The following is a 13616-nucleotide window of genomic DNA, read 5'->3' as shown; positions in this document are numbered from 1 at the left end:
CTTGCAACCAATCACCATATTATTATGTGATTTGATTACTTTTTTAAATAATTAGTAGCAGCTTCACAGTATTAAAGGGAAGGTCGACGACATAGCCTAACTGTAAAGATAAAATAATACAATCTTCATGGGTTGAAGGTATACGAGTTTAAGAATATTTACAAGGATGTTGATCTGCTGTATGTACAGTGTTGGGAAATGACTAAATTATGGAATTGTAATCAGTTACAGTTACTGAGAATTTTTTTTGAAGGCCTAATTAAATTACAGTTACTTATGAAAATGTTCATGATTACAAAGGGGATTACATCTGATTTTTTTTATACACACCCACATACAGATTCATTTGATTTCTTTCATAAATTGTCTTTATGAGAGACCAATGTTTTGAATTTAGGACACATGGTTAATCGATAACTGCTTTATTTCCTATTTATGCTTTGCTTTTTAAGATTAACTGTTTTTTCCAAGCCATTGTTAGATGTCAGTGTTTCCTGTCATACTTAAGTGAAGATTTGTTTTCAAAAACAGTATCATAGCTACTAAACTATTTCTTGTTATGGTTTTAAACCTATATTTAACCTCAGAACGATTTCAAAGTATGTCTGATTTTGTGGTGGTTGTACTTTAAAATTAAATCTAATTAAATCTTCAAGGGATAAATTAAAAAATCTAACAGTAATCAGTTTTGAGCACTATTGTAAGGTTAACGCTGCCTGGTTTTCATGTTTGAAAATGATTAAGATTTGAAAACAGTAGAATCAAATGTAATCAATTAGGCTACATTACTTTAATAAAGTACTGAAATAGTTACACTACTTATTACATTTTAGATAGGGTAACTTGTAATCTGTAACCTATTACATTTCCAAAGTAACCTTCCTAACACTGTGTATATATGCCAATAATAGTTCATCTTTTATTTGTTAGTTATTGGCCTGTAACCTTTGTTAACGCAGCTTCACAAGATCAGCGTCCAGTGCCTGAGCGTTCAGAATAAACGACGTCTGGACGCTGACAGCGTCACCGTGGTAACAGCCTTCAATTATCCATGATTGGCCGACCCGTGGGAATATTTAAATTATCCCTGTGCGCTGATTGGCTGGTAGGCGGTCTTTGGAGGCGCTAGAGTCTGCACCGTTCCGGGTTTTTGTCAGTCTCGGCTGGCCGGCGCAGGGGTGAGGTGCAGGATCTGTGAGCGTATCACAGAGACGCGGAATACAGACAATTTATTGATTGAAGTTGATTAATTCTTGCTGTGTGTTACAATGAACAAGCGCTGCAACCTTTGGAGTCCTTCAGAGGAATAATTAAACCGGCAGCGGAGTTGAAATCGCGACGGAAGGGGATGAGGAGAACCGCTGGAAGTGAACGGATTCCAGGATTAAACGGCGTACACCTGCTCTCCTGTTAAAGGAATATCGCCTTAGACACAACCAGGCTTTCTAGTACATGCCGAGGATAAAACATTCCTCTTGATTGTATACGCCAAAGTCTGTTCGCTGTTTGGATTTAAGGACATTTGCGTATCGCAGTTTGTTTAATTGGCAAAGCACTTATTTATTTATCGGAGTCGTGTCGTTTATACTGGAGTTTGCAAGCATTACTCGGAGATTATTCCAGTCAGTAAACGGGTAAAAATCCTGACCGACGGAATCAAAACGCAGTTAACGGAGCGCAGTTGACACGGCATTTTTATCTTTATTTTGGAAACAGCACCTCGCTTTGATCCGCCGTCTCCTATTTAAAGAAAAACACCGGATTCATTAAAAAAATAAGAAGTATTCTTTAAAGAAAGGCAAGGAGAAATTGCCCAACGATCCTGCAGAAGAACCTGTTTTGGATGACTTTTCTTTTCTTTTTTTACGCGCGTGAAGAACGCAGATCAATTTATTATAAATCAACTGAATATACCAGGGATTATACATTTTTCCATTTCATCTAAGGACAGAATGAGATATTGAGTTTTTCCCTCATCATTTTCCCATCGCCAACCTGCATGGAAATCTAGTCAGCACCACAGAGCGATTTATGGTAAATATATTAATTATTTCAGCCTTAATTGATCTTTTAATAAAAAATATGCATGCTTGTTTTCCCCCATAATTAAGCAGGATGCATCATAATTGAACGCTCCTCGAGAAGTAGGCTACAATAGAGTAGATTAAAAGAAGAAAAATGTCTTTTGAAATGCATTGTTATAAAATATTGCATTAGCCATAAATAACAACAGCTGTGGTTCATAGCAGGTTACCACAGTTTTATCACGGTAACAATAACCAAAGTTACTATTGTGGTTATCAAAGTGATTTTTTTGTTATGGTAATGCACACATGAAAGAAGTGTACTATAGTAAAATCCAAATTATGCAAAATGTGTGACAGAATCGCCTTTGCCTGGATGGTGAGTTTCAGCAATGATTAGCTTCGCTTCTGTCGCCATAAAAGCGTGTGAAGTGGTATCTGGTGGCGTCGTTTGGATCCCTGACAGAACATACAACCTTTGTTTCACGGTTTTACCTGTAATAAATAAAGGAAGTGCAGTAAAATGGAGGTGTCGGGCGCTGAATGGCCCCAGGACGCGCTTTGATGTGCTCTCTGGGTGTTTAAAGAGCTGACAGGATCAATGCTCTCAAAGCATAAAATCTGGTTACAACTCGATGGCAGGCGAGAGAATCTGAATAAAGGGTGCGAAAGTCTTTGCCAGCACCTCCTCGTCTTAGTTTCGGCACAGACCGTGTGTCAATGATTTCCTTTATGACTTAATAGCTAACTACTGAATTTAAATAGCAGTGGGGCTGGAGCTCTGCTGGGCTGGTAAGTGATGGGTTGGAGGTTCAAGTAATCTCAGTTGTGCCCTTGAGCAAGGCACTTTACCTCATGTTGCCTCAGGAGGACTGATCCTATGAAAAGTAAGATGTTTTGGGTAAAAGCTTCAGCAAAGTAGTTTTCGGAGTGGCTCATGGCAAGATGTGAAAGGTTTGATTGATTAAATGCTTTGTGTCTTCAGGGCCGTTTGGACTGTGGGCTTGGTCGTCAGCAGGCTTTTCATGTGTCCAGCACTCGGATGTCAGCTGTTCCTTCTCCATGCGTCGTTTGCAGTTTCCAAGAACTGATGTTTTGCATATCCTATCTCTGAAATCTAATCAGTGAATGCTTGGGTACTGGCTAAAGCGCAGCCTGGCTTTTATGTAGACGTTAAGGCAGGTCAGTTGGCCCAAACAAATGTTGTTTTTGTTTGTTTTTTTTGTTTTTTTTCCAGAAACTTTAACCCGCTATTTACAGTCTTTCAGAGATTAACAAGGACAGTTAACTCTTAAAAAAATAAAGGTCCCAAAAGGGGTTTTCTTTTCTTGTAGCAGTGCAGTAAAAGAACCTTTTAGGGTTCCCCATAGAACCTACTTGAACCATTTTTTCCTTCGTGTGAAGCACATTCTATTTATCTGAAGAACTATTTTCCACTATAAAGCTTCCGTGGATGATAAAGGTTCTTCGTGGCACCATTCATGTTAATAAAGAACCTGTATTTTTAAGAGCGTAACAAACTTTTCCCTTAGGGCCTGGCTCCACAGGAGGCACCTGGGTGGGTTTGACCAACCTAATCATGAGCTTGGCCCACCCGGAAGGTCCTATGGCACACCTTAAATCTTTAGAGCTGGAACCAAGCTGCTTTTTATCTTTGAGATATGTTGCTGTATAGTTCTTGAACAGTCAATATCTGATGCAAAACAGCCTCAACTTAGGCCTATTATTAATTCATTCTTAAAAGTAGCATTCTTTAACGTTGCAAAATAAGTAGCTGATTAAAAAACATTATATTTAGCCCAACGCAAGCATGCATATTGATTGTCTGTCATTAAAGAGAGTTTTATTCTCCCCCCATACATCACAATTTGAGTCTCGCGAGGCCCCCTGTCATTTCTCCGCTGCTCTGACTAATGCGATTGGCCCCCTGCTCCACGGTGGACGTTCCACTCTGCAAGTCATCACTCCGGAGGCTTAGGGCTCTGGCTCTTAGCTCGGCTCCAGCATGTGGCCTTCCTCAGGGCCTGGCAGCCTCATTACCCCAGCAGAGTCCCTCACTCTGAGGGCTGCGACTCCCTCCACCCGTGGAGACAGCACCTGCCAAGGAGTATGCTCACCACTCTATTGAATAAAACATTCAGTGATGTACGAGTGGAAAGGTTCACCTCCGGGGGCCAGAGTTGCCTCATTTCCTACTCCTGCTGCACATCCGTGACCTGCTGAGCAAATTGGCCCAGTATTAGCTCTGTGGCTCAATCTCACCTAAACAAATAGAGTTTACAGCATAATGCTAATCTCAACCGAGCCGAGCGTGTGTGGGGAAGAGGGGGTGATAGCTGGTGGTGATATGGTACGGTCTAATATTTAGGTCACTGAATGGCCTTAGCATTGTTTCTCATTTTTCATAGCTTATTTAATTTTTCCTTTTTGTCAGTTTCTCGTTTCTGTTGACTTTTTCCTAGTCTGATTCGATCACGTATTTGCACCCATTATTAGATTTGAGTCAAACTTGCGTTTTTCCTTGTGTGCCGTAGCTATTTTTCTCCACACGAGGTAATTACGAAGAGTTTGACAACAGAAAACTGATGTCACGATGATTTGGAAGGATTTCATGTCCTGAAAGCCATCCAAAAAGAAACTCAGTTTATTGCACCACCGTCAGCAGAAAGGTTTCTCTTGATGGAGAAACACTGTTTCAACCTCTGCCGACTGTATTGAACGGGAAAGATCTTAATGAGATTAAATCAAGAGCGAATTTCCATAGGTATGAAGTTGAACTCGTACCAGTTTCATCGTTTCTGCCTCTGCTGCAGATGTTGATGGATAGTTTAATTTTGCTGGGATATTATTAAAGAAGCGTGCGCTGTTCATTTGAATATAGAGATAACCGTGTAGATTGATTGATTGATGGCCATGAGGTGAAATCACTCTACCGCTTGCTTATTAAAACCAGTGAGAGCGAGGGCTTTGCTCATGAATATCGTTATATTAGTAAAACTTTAATTTCCTGCCCTATATATTAATCTGTTTTTATGTATTGTCTCGGCTAGTATAGTTCTAGTAGTTCCCTGGTCGTATGATCAAACCTTTCTTTCTGGAATCAGTAACAGAGAGGAGCTGTTCTGTATCTATAAATAAGCTTTTAAAGAAACGCATCTTTCCCATTTCCCCCCCGCCGGCTTGGTGGAGCAGTTAGTTGGATGGATAGGGCAGGAAGTGGTCCTTGAACTTCCCACTGAGCGTCCAAACAGTGGGTCATTAGGTACAAACATCTCACTATCTCTCAAGGCTTAGGTCACGGCCTTGTTCTCATATGCTAGTTTGCCTTCTGATAGGACGATACTAAGTTGATGTATGAAGGAAACACTCGCATGTCTAGTACATTGGGTTTGTTTGTGGGATATGTGTGTTCTTTAATTCCCTTTTCTGATAATGATCAAGAGGCCATTGCCAGCCAAACACTATGTTTGTCTTCTTTTGAGGTTCGGTTGAATTTTAACACGAGTTAGGGTGGGTGTGGGGTGAGGCAGGACCTGATATGGACCTTGTCCCAGATTCAGCTGTCACCCATGGTATTGTTCAAAATGAAAGCCCTGATGTCCACAGTAGAACACAAAAAAGTGTCTAAACTTACTGTCCGCTTTTACCTTCGCCGGCAGAATGGGTCTCCTTCATCTTGTGCATTTTTTGAAATCACTGGTACTTTGAAAAATGAATAGACCAATTTACCGTGGCTGCTGAGAAATATAGAATAGAAAAGTGTCAAAAGAAAATGTCTTTGTTAGTTGTGAAAGTGCGGTGAATGGATTGTGAATGCTCCTGTCTCGCTGCTCTCCTACAGAGCTCCTCCTGCGAGTATTGAGTGTTAAGGAGGTGCCATTGTTCCGGAAGAGCTATTATATATCTGCCCCTGGTAATCCGCAATTCCTATCCTCTCTCCCCCACTCCGATCCCCGAGCCACTCGTACAATGCTAATGTTCCCAACATCTGTTAACGCGCAACACCTGCGGTGGAGGCTGTTTGATTTTCTCCTTTATGGCATTCCTTTCTCCCCTGTCGCTACATAAAAGGCTCAGCCCGCGTTGCTTTCGTAGGTGATATTGATTAAAAGTGTCGGGAAGAAAATCCAAGCATGGAAATGGTGTCAAGATGCACCGCTCTAAATGGAATTTCAGGATAACCTGTGTTGTTGTTGTTTACTTGACCTTTGCTTTGCTGTGGTTTCAATTTCAGCGGCTTTATCCTCATCCAGATGAGACGCCGGGCTGCGGCTTGTTGATTTAGCCGTTCCGGGGTCTTTCCATCTCTGGCGTCTCTGCAGCTTCTAGGAGATGATGATTTCACAGTCTGTTGAAGAGCTTCGCCTTCTCCGTAGTTTCTGATACTTTGGAATGAGCAAATTGCTTTGGATAGATTGGCCTATGTGTTTTTATGTGCTTTTGTAGATAGAGCAACAGTGAAATGCTTGAAAGTGCAATTAAACTCTTTTTGAGCATTTGAAGGGACTGTTTTTTTTTTTTTCTCCTTCAGGCTAAAAGAGATACCTGTGGACATGTTTGTCATTTCATGGCTTTGAGTGCAGAGGAAAACGGCAGACTAAATAGTGTACGTGTTCAACTTCACATCCTCTCTGCTTCATAGCTAATCGCACTAGCGAGCAGGAATCCTATTCAAAGAGCGCCCTTTTGAAGGGCAAATTGTTCTTCCTAAAAAACAAACGGCTGTGTAATTGGCCTCCTGGGCAGATTGATTTCCTGCTGGTGACAGTGGGGGATGCTGGGAAAGCATCCCTGTACGCTGCTCCTGAAGGACTGAAAAGTTTGCCCGGGCATCACTCATTGAGAATTACGGGAGTGTGTTTTTTTTTTTTTAAAGAACTTTTCTGGAGAATTCCTAGTGCATCCTGTGCCTCCTTGTAAAGGGAGCAGTTCAATTTCCATGAGTTACGGCTTCGTGTTTTCAGTTAGTGACTTTGTACTCCCTTCACGATTGTTTCTCTGCCAGCATAATTCAGCGAAATGCTTTCAGTGCAGCTCTGTTATATGCCGTTGCAGATATCTTTGTTCTTTACCCCATTTTTGCGAAAGATTTGGGCAATATCCTGACTCCCAGACCCTCCCATGGTTCATTTCATCACTGTGACATGCTGTAATGAAACCAGCGTTGCAATCCAAGGCTGCGGTGTTTAGACTATTTTTCACCATTACTTAAAGGGATAGTTCACCCCCCACACACACACACACAAAAAGAATCTGATTTTATTCACTCTCATGTTGTTCCAAATATTATATAATATAGTTAGATTTTTGTTTTTTTTGTTTTTTTGTTTTTTTGTTTTCTAAATGAAACCAAAGAACAATGTTTTAAGAAACGTTTGTGTTGCACTTTTACATGCAGGAAAGCATACATCTATATGCTGTTCTCTCCACCCAAAAGCCCATGAACTTTACAAATTTCTGAATGAGACTTTTTTTTAAATCGTTTTTTGGGTGCCTTTCTGCCCTTTTTGAAACTTGACAGCCTTGCTATTCTTTGTTTTTTCTTCATATTCTTCAAAATATATTTTTTGTATTCCATGTAAAAAAGAAAGTAATTCAGTTTGGAAAAACAAGAGGGTGAATAAATGACACCAGGATTTTTACCTTGAATCATTCCTTTAAGGCCTGTTTGTGTTTCCTGCTTTTTATTATTTGCAGCCTGGTCTCACACAAGTGTTACATCTCTCATGACTTGAAATCCATAGCTTATCTTGGATCATTGCAACTCTCCTGTTGACCCTTAAACTATGTCAGGCCTGTTATTATACAGAACAGTGTTGTTGTTTGAACATATGGAGCTCACTGATAGGACATGACACATGCATGAGATATGGGCTTACTGCAGCACAAAACAGAGTGCCTGGTGTTCTCACGGAGTGGAAAGTTCTCCTAATCCCTCAGGAGGGTAAGACAGGCTGCGCTGGAAGTCAAAGCTCAATCATCCGTCCGTCTGTCGGTCGCCTTTCCAATAGTATGCCTATGTCCTCTGCATTTAGTGCTATTGAAAGAGATGTGTACACAGCAGATGCGTGCTTGCGTTTCTGTTGCAACGTATTAAGGCTATTAAAATGTAGTGAGAGCCTTAGACTGTGACCTGTTTACAAATCCTTTTTAGTTTACTGCCAGGGAAAATGGGTTTTGTCATGCGGTGCGGTTGAAAGTTTAACACATTTAATTACACTCTTAACCGTGACCGCAAAGACAAAAGTTGGTTCTGTTTACATTCAAAGCCGGTTGTGCAAATCAAGCTAGTGACAATGAACAAAAGTGTCACTGGCGCTAACTTAGACGGCTACTGAATCTCTTGAAAAACACGCAATCTATATCGTACACGCTGTGTGTTTCATAAAGGCTGTTAGTCAACTTGTAGTGTTGTCGAGAGGTAATGAAATTTCCACCGACTGCAGGAAACAATGCCTCCGGCCTCGGCCGTGTGCGATTAGCAATCCCACACCCCCGCTGCAGACTTCACGCTGTGTGCTGGGAATGCTGCGCGTTATACTAAAAACTCTGGAGATTTGTATCGCACATTGCCAGGCGTAGATGTTTAATTGTTGATGGGTCGGAATACAATAACTCTCTCCTTCGATAGGTTCGTGATTGAAAAAGCCATTGCGTAGGGCTTTTTCCTGATTTTAATCTTATTGTTTGGAGACGGTGGCAAATAGCAAAGCGAGCACACGGCTCTAATGTAACACCATTATTTCTGTATAGCGCTCCACCGCTGTAGGCTGGGGTTTCTGCCATTCTTGGCCAGTGTTATTGCTCTTGTCAAAAGGTTCTAAACCAACAGTGATATTAGGCCCTCGGGCGTCTACTTTTCTGCATGCCTTCCTCTGCTCAAGCACAGGAGCCCAGGATGAAGACTGGATGGACACACACATGCACACACACCCAAACCTCTGCTTTATTACCTCCTGCCTGCTGCTGGAATTGCTTTCCTCCCTCGAGTGAGCCAGGCATAGGCAGCTTTATTGTGTTAACCTATTTGTGAGTCAAGAGCGGTTGCGCCACTTTTTATCACTGTTTGTATTTGGACGGGTGGGGGCAGGGGGGTTAGACGGCTGGACGGTCACCTCGCCTCTCCTCGGGGGGGTGATGACTGGTTGCTAAGCAATTTTTAGCCGCCCTCCCCAACGCTTTATCCGTAGTAATCACTTTTATCTCTCAAAGATGTCATGTATAATTATGAGTCCGCTCTCATCCTTTGAAACCTGCCTAATGGCTCTTTCATCGGGCGAGCGTGTGAGAAGCCAGGCGTTCGTGGACTGCCCGTTTGCTCCGAGTCTAATCAAAAATTAGTTGGGGTTGGTTTGATCTCGGCCATCATCATGTGCGGTTACCCTCTACCATCTATTCAGTTTTGCTTTTTTGGGGGCTCTTGCCACTTTTTACTAATTAACAAGCCTCCCAAAATTATGGAAAAAGGCTGAGGCATTTTAGCTGTTGGTGCAATAAAGATAAAAAAATGATTCAAGTCATTTTTTCTTTTCCAGTCCCTATTTATTTGAAGAAAAGCATTGGGGAATCATTCCTTTTAGCATGCCATGTCATTTAATTTGATTGCTTCATTTCAGGTTCCAAAACAATTGATTTGTCTAGTTTGGATGTTTAAGATGCATACGTGGTTATCTTTACAAAATGCTATTGCATTATCTGGCTTGTTGATGAGTTAATGCTTACTCTAAAAACCACAGACGACGTCTTCCCGGGGAACTTTGGCCTTTGATATGACGACTGCTGCAGGGTGAAGAGGACATTGCGATATTGCCCTCACTGGCTCATTTCTTGTGTTCATTTTGTGGACTCTTAGTTTTATTAACATTTTGATTGAGTTGGTGGAACTGCTGACCCTCCACAGACTAATGAATTGCCTGCGTCGCTTAAGGGAGATGAGAGGTTTGGCAGATCCGGTTGGCCCAAAGCCAAGTGTTTTAACTTCAGAGCTCACTTGCTGAGAAGGTAGACAAGAGAGGCTTTCAAAAGAGTTTTTATTGTTTATAAAATCCCACATTTGCAACCTCCGCTGTATGCAGGACTGCGCGTGCGTGTGTGCTTCTCTAGCCTGACCCCAATTTACACGCTGCCTTTTCCTAGCGAAAGTCATTGATGTTCTTCTAGCTTGCGCCGAGTTTCAGGCGTAATTTGTGTGCGGCCAATTATCTCTCCAGCTTTGAAGACTTTCCTCTTGCTTCTCCAGGTTGGGATGAAAATTAATTTGGAGCTTCCCGAGAGCCTCAAAGCCCAAATTAGACTGGTTTAAAATCAAGGATCTCTTGCTTTTAATTTGACATTTCAGTTTTGATTTCTTTTAGGCTTGGAAACACCTTAATTGCTGTTTGAACCATCTCAAATAAGCAGATTTTTCAGTGGCCTACTGCTGCAAATGTTCATTTGTAATAATTTTTTTAATATACTTTTTCTTTTTATGTTTGGTTAGGCTCATTCTGGGTTTAGCTTGGTCTAGCATTTGTTTGGATAGTCTTAGAAACCACTTGCAGAACTTTGAACTGGTAATGGTTTACTATGTGGCGTTGGGCACATTTGCTGGCCTGTTATCTGTCTGGTGCTTACAAGGGTTTGCATGTACACAAGTTATTTGTTATACTGCTAGATAATGGTTAGAGGGTATGGCTTAATTATTGATAAATGTCATTCTCAACTCTTTGATGGTTCATAGTTCATTTCTGTTATATGTAAACTCAGGCCTGGTTTTAAAGTAAGCCATCATCTTGTTTGATTTGCATTTCACATTACAATCAGCATGACTACCGTATGAAATTGCAGACGACGGAGTGATTTTGGACGTGTTCTAGAGTTCTGTCTCCTCATCCTGTCCCTCACTCAAGCGGCTCCGCGCCGATTCCATGGGATCCGTCTGTGAGACCGGCTGTGACAGCTCTCCTGTTCATGGAGTTAGAATGCAGACATGCTGAAAACACAGCGTACACGTTCTAACCTCCCATGTGTGCCTCCTCTGGAACATCTGTCCAGCTGTCAGCTTGTCTCAGCCAATCAGATTGTGCTATGGGCAGTAACTGTGGAAGTGTAGCTGAAGTAGTCTGTCTGCGCGTGAGTCTGTGTCTCTCGGAGGAATATGGGAGTGTGTCAGAGCATTGCTCTGTGCTTTTATACCAAATATGTGCACGCACACACACATACACTCCCTCTGTGCCTGTTTACCAATAATGTGCAGAGATGTGAGCAGCAGATGGTTCCTAATTTTTATTTTTTCTCTGTATGATATTTCATGTTTAATCCCGATTTCCAAGTAATGCTGTCAATTTATATCATTTTCAGAGTGTTTTTAATAAAAAGTGGTTTGAAAACTGTGGTGTGATCCACAAAACAAATTGTTTTTGGGTTTTTTTTTTTTTTTTTTTTTAATGGCTTTTTTTATGATTTTGTCAAACTGAAACTATGAAGTGAGTGCCATAGTAGGGCTGTAAATAACACAACATTTTATAGACGCAATCTATAAAACTTATTTGAAAACATTGCAAAAACAAAAAAAAAATCAAACTATATTTGAACTGAAATAAAGTAATTTTTTAAATTTAAAAAAATGATCTTAAAGGCATTTTGAGTCCATAAAAAAAAATTTGACACTCTATAACTCATTAAAAAGCATAGTAATCAATAGTAGTATTGAAGAAAATATTCAGTACTACTAAAAAAAAAACAATGACTTTTATATAGCGAATCAATAAAAAAAAAATTTAACCGGTTCACTGAAATGAATACTAAAATGACTTTTTTAGTGTCATGTTTTTTTTTTTTATTCAACAAAATATTCACTACTCAAAATATGTAATCTGAGTGATGAATCAAAAATATTTAACCTGTACCATTTAAAGGTTTCACGTTCTTCTGATGTTGTTTTTATTCATAGTTTGTTTCCACCTAAAGTTAGTCACAATCTGCAAGTTTTGGTGCAGGTCTGTTGTGTGATGCTAACTTTGCCCTGTTTCGTGAATACGTGAGCCTCTTTCCCGCTCACGGTAAGACGAGCCCTGTGCGACCAGTTCTTAACGCGCACTATTTCTTGGCTGTTAGATCATAGCGCCTTTTACTTGACCGCTTCTCTGAGAGACTCCACTCTGAAGTCCCATCCCTCATCAGTGGCACAGGATGGCGCTTCAGATAAAGGAGGAGAATTCTATTTATGTCCGCCTGTAAACAAAGTCCCAGTGAGGGAGAGCTAATGGCCTGGAACTGACGAGAGCCTGCAGGGATATCTCACTCTCCTTCTCCCTCCCTCCCTCTCTCGCTCATCTTGTCATACTCTTTTTCTCCTCGTCCTTCCATGCAGTCATGGTGGTAGTAGATGGGAGAGTCAGGCTGAAAGGATTCAGTTTTCTGATGTGAAGAGAAGGGCTTTCAGGTCTTCGGCCCGAAAGGAAGACCAAGAAGAGCGGAGGAGAATTCCTCCTGGGAAGAGACTGTAGTGAGAACAGCTGTTCAAAATGTACTTTCTCGCTTTCCCACTTTCTTTGGCCCCGTCTCTAGGTTCAAATCAACTGCACATCAAACATTTATCACACACTTTTACATCAATTCATCTAGATGTTGGACCAGTGATGTTTCTGAAGAGCTTTTGATCTTCGAAGCCTCTAAGTTCTTGATGGCGCGAATTGAATTTCTCGTGACATATGGTTGCGATCGTATGCTTAAAGTATATTTTTGATTGGTCCCGTGTGGATCTACTAAGTCTCATACATTTTGTTTTTGTTTTTTTCTCAAATTAATTACAGTCTTTATTTTTGAACGACATCTGATTGATGTTTCCTACGAGGTGACAGCTGCTGGTTATTGGGGAAGGCTTGATTGATCCACGCTGATGGAGCAGAGACGAGCCATGAAACTCTCCCATTGAGTGTCACTTACGACGTGTCTTGAAGCGCCAGGCCCATTCTGTTCTCTCTCTCGCGTGCGAGTGACAGACTTGTGCTGGGGATTGTTAAGCAGACGCTCGGTGGTAAAGCTTTGTGTTGTGATTGAAGGGCAGAGACGGCATCTTTGCGGCAAAACCCGATTTCTGCTCAAACTTCTCCCCTCCCCTCCTCTTCACGTCGACACGTTCGCTAACCCCGATGACAAGCGAAATGCTGCCGCTTGTGACTTTTCGTTTTATCATTCAAATTCGTCCCATTGATGTCGTCGGCTTTGATTGACAGGCAAACTTGAGAGAGTAGCGATAGCAATCAGTCCTCATCAGCTGCGTTTGTGACCGCGGACAATAGTTTCTCTCTTTCGGTTTTCACACTCATCGTTTTTTTTTTTTTTGCACGTCCCCCTCCCTGCTGTCACAGAAAACTCAGACGATTGCATTTCTGTCACGACAGAGGGCTATTAATCTTTTAAATCCGAGCCAGACCTGAGCAGCATTGTGTTCTGGAATCTGAGAGCGCTCTGTGGAGACCACTCTGAAAAAGAGCGAACGGGGGGAACATAACGGGCTCGTTCTCTTTGTGAAGGAGAAACCGAAGCTTTCTGAATACACACAATATTAGAAATCCAATCTATCAGAGAGCGAGTGATAGACGAGCAACA

At 41.4% G+C, this 13616-nt stretch overlaps 1 protein-coding gene across 2 annotated transcripts in view; it reads left to right on the top strand.

The window, feature by feature from the left end:
* Positions 1-1155: 1155 nt before the first annotated feature.
* Positions 1156-13616, top strand: part of LOC306870966 (protein FAM222A-like) — a 54609-nt gene continuing 42148 nt past the window's right edge. The window contains exon 1 of one of the 2 annotated variants that reach the window (XM_079418589.1): positions 1156-2034. The gene's annotated coding sequence lies outside the window, so the exon portion shown is untranslated. Of the gene's footprint in view, positions 2035-3032; positions 3207-13616 lie in introns of those variants that run through there. The other variant, XM_079418590.1, reaches the window with a different exon arrangement.

Source organism: Barbus barbus (genome assembly GCF_936440315.1).
Source record: "Barbus barbus genome assembly, chromosome: 6".
NCBI classification, from domain to species: domain Eukaryota; kingdom Metazoa; phylum Chordata; class Actinopteri; order Cypriniformes; family Cyprinidae; genus Barbus; species Barbus barbus.
Note: the sequence above shows the minus strand (reverse complement) of the source record. Positions and strands in the feature narration are given on the sequence as shown.